The 7,444-nt window shown below is 37.2% G+C and overlaps 1 pseudogene; it reads right to left on the bottom strand.

Moving 5' to 3' along the window:
* Positions 1–5,105: 5,105 nt before the first annotated feature.
* Positions 5,106–5,783, bottom strand: LOC149597104 (uncharacterized; annotated as a pseudogene).
* Between the last annotated feature and the right edge of the window lie 1,661 nt (positions 5,784–7,444).

Raw genomic sequence — 7,444 nt, 5'->3', positions numbered from 1 at the left:
CTCATGTTACTAGTTATGCCAAGAAGGTCACATTTAACTCCGACACCCCCTCCCTTCCTCTATTCTCCCAATATATGGCATTTTATAATCACCAGTGGTTTCAGTGTATGGGTCATCTGAGCCGTCGCAACACACTCAGCCAATATTACCATAGACTGAGTTATGACCAAGAAATTCTTGAGTACGGAAATGGAAGTTCCAGTGCAACTTTACCATCATAGAGGCGATATAAGAAATTAGATGTATAAACTCGCATAACACCCTGGTTTGGCATCTATTAAATATTTACATTTTCCATTCGAGTTATGCCAAAGTTCGCTTGCTCTTTTAAGAAATCCAGTAGAACATTTCAAATATTCAATACTGATCCCTCAACACGTACTGCCTTCAAAATAATTAATTTCATGTTAAATTGTTTTCGGAAAATGTAATTGTTCTTGAAAAAGCGTAGATATGTAATTTTTACAATTAATTTAGAGGGACAGGATCGATTAACAGTACAATCAGTTGATTGAATTAAATATTGATTAAGGATTGAGTGGATAAAAATAAATATAAAAAAATTTCAATATCTGAAACTTCAGTCCATTGATAAACCTCAAACAAATCGTTTGTTTTTTCGGCCTTGGTCCAAACCAAGACGGTTTTTTATAATCAAGTTTGATCCGCAATAGGCTTAGTGAACCAAAGAGTAAATAATTGAGACCTGAGGTGGAGTAAACTTTGGGTTTTGATTATCGTGTCTGTAATGAAGGGACATTAACGGTTCAGAGTGAGCCGAAAGCTAAATACACGTTTAATTAATCAGATTTAGACTTTATAATAGAAGAAAGCATCATGGTAGCAATTAGATCAGTAAAAGGGCTAATCGTTATCGGGTTATAGCTTTGAAGTTTTCATTCTTGTTATGGTGCGCATTGACTTTCAGTGCGTCGAAAGTGGGGGAATAGAAGGCTTGACTGGAGTGTTCTCGCTTCGAAAGTTTACATCTGAGCTTACGGTGTGCGCGCGCACCTTTCTCTGCCCTCTTATTGGTTGAAGTACAGTGAACCAGATATTAGGAGGGAAATATAACAAATAAATAAAGAAGAAAAGCGAGAACACCCAAAATGCTTTGCCAAAGCCGCTGGCTTCAACTCCCCCTCTTTCCACCCTCTTTGGTGCGCCTAACCACAAGTCATTTTTGGTATATTTAACGTTAACACCCATGTTGGCAAACTAAGAATATCGTTGAGGTGAAACGGGACAGTAGTCTTTATACTGAAAACCAGTTGTGAATGTAGCTATTTTTTTGGTTTTTCCAACTTGTCTATAAATGATTAGAAAGAAAGGAATATTCAAAAGTATTTTTTCAAAACATTTGAATTCATAAAAAATTTAAATAAGAAATTGAACCGAAAAATATGCATGAGTTTCAATTATACTTTATCAGAAGACGACTAAAGGAAAAAAGAGTTTCAATAAATTTATTAAATCGACAATTGTGTTTTTTCAACTCATGACGCGTAGCACCTTTATGTAGGTTATTTGAAATTGAACAGCGGTAAAAAATATCTTAATGGATAGTGTATTTAGACAACGAGTCTCAAAGAACACTGTCTTGGAATGTATTTTTAAAATCCAAATTGATGGAAAAACACCACCTTGATATTGGGTATTTTGTAGCATCTTTTTAGTGAGAAAGAGCACCCTTTTGTGGGGTATTATAAAACACCCAACTGTTGTCTAGTAGCACATGTGAAGTAATATAAAACACCTAATTGGTGTCAAAGATTCCATTGACGGTTGTAATTTTTAAACACCTAAGGAGTGTGATGAAGCACCTTGAAGGAGGGTAATATTAAACACCTTGAAGGAGGGTTATATTTAACACCTAAGCAGCGTGAAAGAGCACCTTGATAGAGGGTAATACTAAGCACCTAATATGTGTGAAAAAGCACTTTTATGGAGGGTATTATTAAACACCTAAGCAGTGTGAAAGAGAACCTTGATGGAGGGTTATATCAAACACCTAAGCAGTGTGAAAAGCACTTTCATGGGGGGTATTTTTAAACACCTAAGCAGTGTGAAAGAGCACCTTGATGGAGGGTAATATTAAACACCTAATAAGTGTGAAAAAGCACTTTCATGGAGGGTATTATTAAACACCTAAGCAGTGTGAAAGAGCCCTATGATTAAAGAGATAAATAAACACCTTATTGGTTTCAAACCATACCTCCTCTAAAGGTATTATAGACCTTTTCACTCTTAGAGCGAGGGTGAAAAGGGGGTAAAAATCTCGAGAGGTGAGCATGCGCAGAAAGAATGTTTGTTGCCAGTCGTATTTATGTAACCATTGCTTTTACCTTACTAGTTAGGCTTTTGAGTTTATTTTTATAAAACAGTGTTGTATTAATGGTTTTAAAATTATAAATTGAACTTCCTAGGTGAAATTTTATCGAATTCAATTAATAGACGTTAAATTGGGGTAGTTTATAATATTCTACAGACCAAATTGGGTACCAAGGCTTACGAGCGTGTTATACGCGGCGCTTTCGGGCACGGCATCGACGATGTCCGCCGATGAAGCGTCGATCCCATACGGTCGCCGAGGCTTAGTGAGTTTTAACCAACTATTATCATTGCACAGTTTCCATTAGAACTTAAAAACTGTTTGTTTCTTAACATGTTTTTAATTTTACTCTCTCGGTTTAAATACAAGGCATTTTATTTTAATATTAAATTACAAAACGTTCTAAAACACGTCCATCTTGGTTTTTTTACACGTTAACTCCATTGAAGTGTAAAACTCATGGCAACAAACTTGCAACTGCTCATGCGCGGCCATAAGTGTGAAAAGGTTTATTAAACACCAAAGTGGTGTCAAACATAACCTCGATAAACGGTATTATAAAACCCCCAAATGGTACCAAAAACTACCTTGATGAAGGGTATCTCTAATAACTTAAATAGTGCGAAAGAGATCCTTGATGGAAGATACTACTTAACACCTAAACTGTGTCAAAGAGCGCCTTGTTGGATGGTCTTATTAAAAACCTAGTTGGTGTCAAAGGACACCCAATTCAATGGTACTTTAAAACCCCACATTTACACGTGCTTTTCCGCTCTATAAAAGGTGCTTCTGGTGATGCACCGGAAAACACCGTTAAAGGCGCTAATTGATGCCTTATTTTTTAACAGTGTACAATTTGAACATTATTGCGGCTAATGCCAAGTTCGCGGTGTCAACGCACGACTCCATTGTATACCAAAGTACAAATCTTTCAAGGCTTTTGGAACGGTCATACTTAAATGGGTCATTAAATTATTTTTGGACAATTGGTAATTACTAAATTAAATTGCTTATCTCTAAAATGGCTAAAAACTGACCTTCCACAAAATTACAAGTATAAAAGGGGAGCTACGCATGTGTCAACCAATATATTCATTGCAAGCAAATTTTATTGACCGAATTATTTTAATCAATTAAATTCTGTATGGGGACATGTGATTTTTTTTCCTATTTTGAGTTGGGTTAGTTTAAAGTCAAAAAGCCCAATTTTTTATAGTTGTTTTTTGATTTATTTATTTATTTATTTTTGTTTATTTTTGTAGGAGATAGTGGCTATCCATTAACTCCATGGTTATTGGTCCCCATAATAGGACCCGAAGAGTGTACCCCAGAATTTCGGTTTATGTCAGCTTTTTTTAAGGCTAGATGTACCATTGAAAGGTGTAATGGATGTCGAAAGCAACGCTTTCAGTGTTTGCTAAAGGCTAGGGCTCTCCATTACAATCCAAAATTCGCGGCACAAATCGTTATGGCGTGTGTTGTTTTACATAACATGTGTATGACGAATGGCCTTGGGGAAGACATTGACCTAGAAGACGACGATGCCCCATACGTGGAGAATGACCGCCCACATCCTCACATTGTTCCCCCTCGTAATGGGAACTGGAACCCGGAAGGGCGAAGGTTAAGGGACAGAGTGGTTCGTCGTTTTCGTTGATGTATTCTCGAAAAAAAGAGCCCTTTTAAGGGCTAATCGTCAATAATATACTGTCGAAATAAAGGGTTAAATTTTTTTAAAAATTGAGTCGTCACGCATGATGACTTGACCGTCGGATCCCTTGTGACGAGGAGATTAGTAAAAATATTGAACTCTTTATTTTGGCGCTATATTGTTGGCCAGTGACACTTGAAGTTCCGATTTAATCTCATATATAGGCTAATGTCGTGAACATGTACGGAATATATTGCCTTCTCGTGGCAAGTGTCGTAAAGTTGCTTTGCAAGACCGAAATATACACGTTTCTTTTAAATATTCCTTTGAAAAACGCTTACATTTTTTAGTTAATTTAGAAATTATTTATTTTTTACGTTTCAATTTTCGTAGGGCTAAGATTGTTTTTTTCTTTTATGTTATTAAATAAAAATTTTGTTTCAAGGTTTTCCTATTTCTCAAAAAAGTTTCTTTTAAATATTCCTTTGAAAAATGCTTACATTTTTTAGTTAATTTAGAAATTATTTATTTTTTACGTTTCAATTTTCGTAGGGCTAAGATTGTTTTTTTCTTTTATGTTATTAAATAAAAATTTTGTTTCAAGGTTTTCCTATTTCTCAAAAAAGTTTCTTTTAAATATTCCTTTGAAAAATGTTTACATTTTTTAGTTAATTTAGAAATTATTAATTTTTTACGTTTCAATTTTCGTAGGGCTAAGATTGTTTTTATTCTTTTATGTTATTAAATAAAAATTTTGTTTCAAGGTTTTCATACACATTTACTTGAGTATGTTGTAAATAATTTCGTAATGAGGCCGGAAATATGTTTAAACAATATAACAACTTTATTAATAAATATAATCTAGTTAAAAGAACATTTGTATTATCACAGAACTAAACAGGGAGTGCGGAGGGGAAAATGAACTGACTTCTACCATCGTTAACTAAGAAGTAACCTAGCTAAGATTCTGACTGCTCTGATTATGGTTCGCTCTAGTTCATGTCTATTCTATTCTATTCTATTCTATTCTATTCTATTCTATTCTATATATCAGAGCTTCTCTTATCTATACCTAATATCTACACTCCCCCTCTCTGAGATCAACTACTCTGTTATACAACATTATGTTAGTTTGAGCATATTACAACAATTCGTGAAATTATAACAATTCAATAACTTGGTAAACATATCCGCGACATTCAATTTTGATGGAACGTATTTCATGTTAAAACACCTCGCTTCTAATTTTTCCCTAATAAAATGATAACGAATGTCTATGTGTTTCGAGCGTTGATTTTCAATGTTGTCTGTGGCGAAACATATGACAGATTGACTGTCGCTGAATATAGTTGGAGTCGCCATCTTTACTTGGAACGATTCAAGTTCTCTTATGATCGGTTGTAACCATAACAATTCTTTGACGGCTTCGGCGATGGCCACATACTCGACTTCCATCGTAGAGAGGGACACCAACTTCTGTTTCAATGATCTCCATGTTACAGCCGATGTTCCCACGAACGTGACAGATCCACTCATTGATCGCCTAGTGTCTCGGTCTGACGCCCAATCACTATCCGTGTAAATTTTAAGTACCAATTCCTCTCCCTTTCCGTAGACCAGTCCACGATGTGATGTGGATAGTACATATCGTAAAAGTTGTCCTAAGAGCCTCCAATGTTTGAAACCTGGGTTGCTGCTGTACTGGGCGAGCGCTACTACGGAAAACATTATGTCTGGTCTGGTCTGTTGAGCCAAAAATAATAGCGAACCAATCAAGGACTTATAAGGGTATTTGGGCATTGTCTCAATGTCTTCTTCATCTGTAGGGCTACCATTCTTCGTCAAAATAGCGCTTGAGTGTATCGGCAGACTCACTTTTTTCTTCGCAGACGATCCCGTACTTGCGCCCCAGTTGTTTTATGTATGCTTGCTGATGTGTTTTCATCGTTCGGTTATCCATGGTCTCGAACTCTACTCCAAGGAATCTTTGGAAAGGGCCGAGGTTATTGATGTCGTATACTTCTGATAATCTGTTCTGTATTTCTTGCAAGTCATCCTTTGTTCGGCCTAGTACCAATAGATCATCCACATATACCAGGATTACTGCCCGATATGGCAAGTAATACACGCAATTCGTCCCAGTTAGCTTCGTAAGACCCAGGTTTTGAAATGTTTTATCCAGCGCCAGGAACCAACTACGACCACTTTGTTGTAACCCATATAGGGCTTTCCGTAACCTCAGACAGTGTGTTTCCACGTCTCCTTCTTCAAAACCAGGTATGATCTTCATATAGATCTCATGATCTAGTGAGCCATATAAATATGCGTTTTTCACGTCGAAATGATTATGTAGCCATCCCAAATGGACTACAAAAATTGCAATGAAGAAACGTATTAACGGGAATTGTACCACCGGTGAAAACGTGTTATCGTAATCTAGGTACTCAGTCTGGCTGAACCCCTGTGCCACCAATCTCGCCTTGTATCGTAGAATCTTTCCGGCTGGGTCACGTTTTAGTGTGTACACCCATCGACACCCGATTACTTTTCTGTTTCGTGGTTTCTCTATGACTTCCGTGACTTCTCGTTCCTTAATTGTATTTACTTCTTCCTGCATGGCCGCTTGCCATTCTTGGGTCTGAGGCGATGCTATGGCTTTTCGATAGTTATTCGGTACTATAACCTCGGCGCAATGGGCTTCATAAACTTCCGATACGTCGTCGTCTGTGATTCCTGATAGTAATGCGGTTACATCTAAATTCTTTTTGCTGAAGTCGAATAAAGCGATATCATCAGGTAGTCCTTCTCTTCGCAAGTGTGCTTCTAGTTCTGGTTTTGACCGAAACGTATTTCCTTTGTTATCGTCGTAGAAAATATCTGGTTGTCCTTTCGTTTTCCCTGATTTCCGAAACGTAACTCGTCGTTTCCACCTGACCGGTGAGGTATTTTCTTGTACTCGAGGTGATTTTGGCTCTTTAGCTTGTTCATAAGGCTGATCTTCTATATGTACTTGGTCTTCTGATGGCTCTTTGATTTCTTCCATTTTTGGTGGGTCCTGGTCTCGCTCTTCCTCATCTTGTGCCAAGAGATGCCAATTCGGTTGCACCTTTTCTTCTTTCAGCTTCAGGTACTCCATTCCTAGAACGGACTCATCAAAGGCTACATGTTTGGTCTCGATTGTCTTTTTTTCGTCGGGGTAATAAATGCGGTACCCTCTGGTTCTTACCGCGTAACCCACTAAAACTCCCAGTTTAGCTCTTCGATGGAGTTTACTTTTCCTCTGTTGCTTGTGCAAATGCACGAAAGCCAGACATCCATATCTTCTGAGATAGTTACTACTTGGTTTATAACCAGCCCAATATTCATACGGGACCTTCTCTCCTAGTAGTGAGTGTTTCACCCGATTCTTTAAATAAGCTGCCGTCCTTACGACTTCAGGCCATAGGTGTAAAGGCAATTTG

Source organism: Phalangium opilio, unplaced genomic scaffold (assembly GCF_054372755.1).
Source record: "Phalangium opilio isolate 3A_F unplaced genomic scaffold, DU_Popi_V2 ptg000390l_1, whole genome shotgun sequence".
Lineage (NCBI taxonomy): Eukaryota > Metazoa > Arthropoda > Arachnida > Opiliones > Phalangiidae > Phalangium > Phalangium opilio.
Note: the sequence above shows the minus strand (reverse complement) of the source record. Positions and strands in the feature narration are given on the sequence as shown.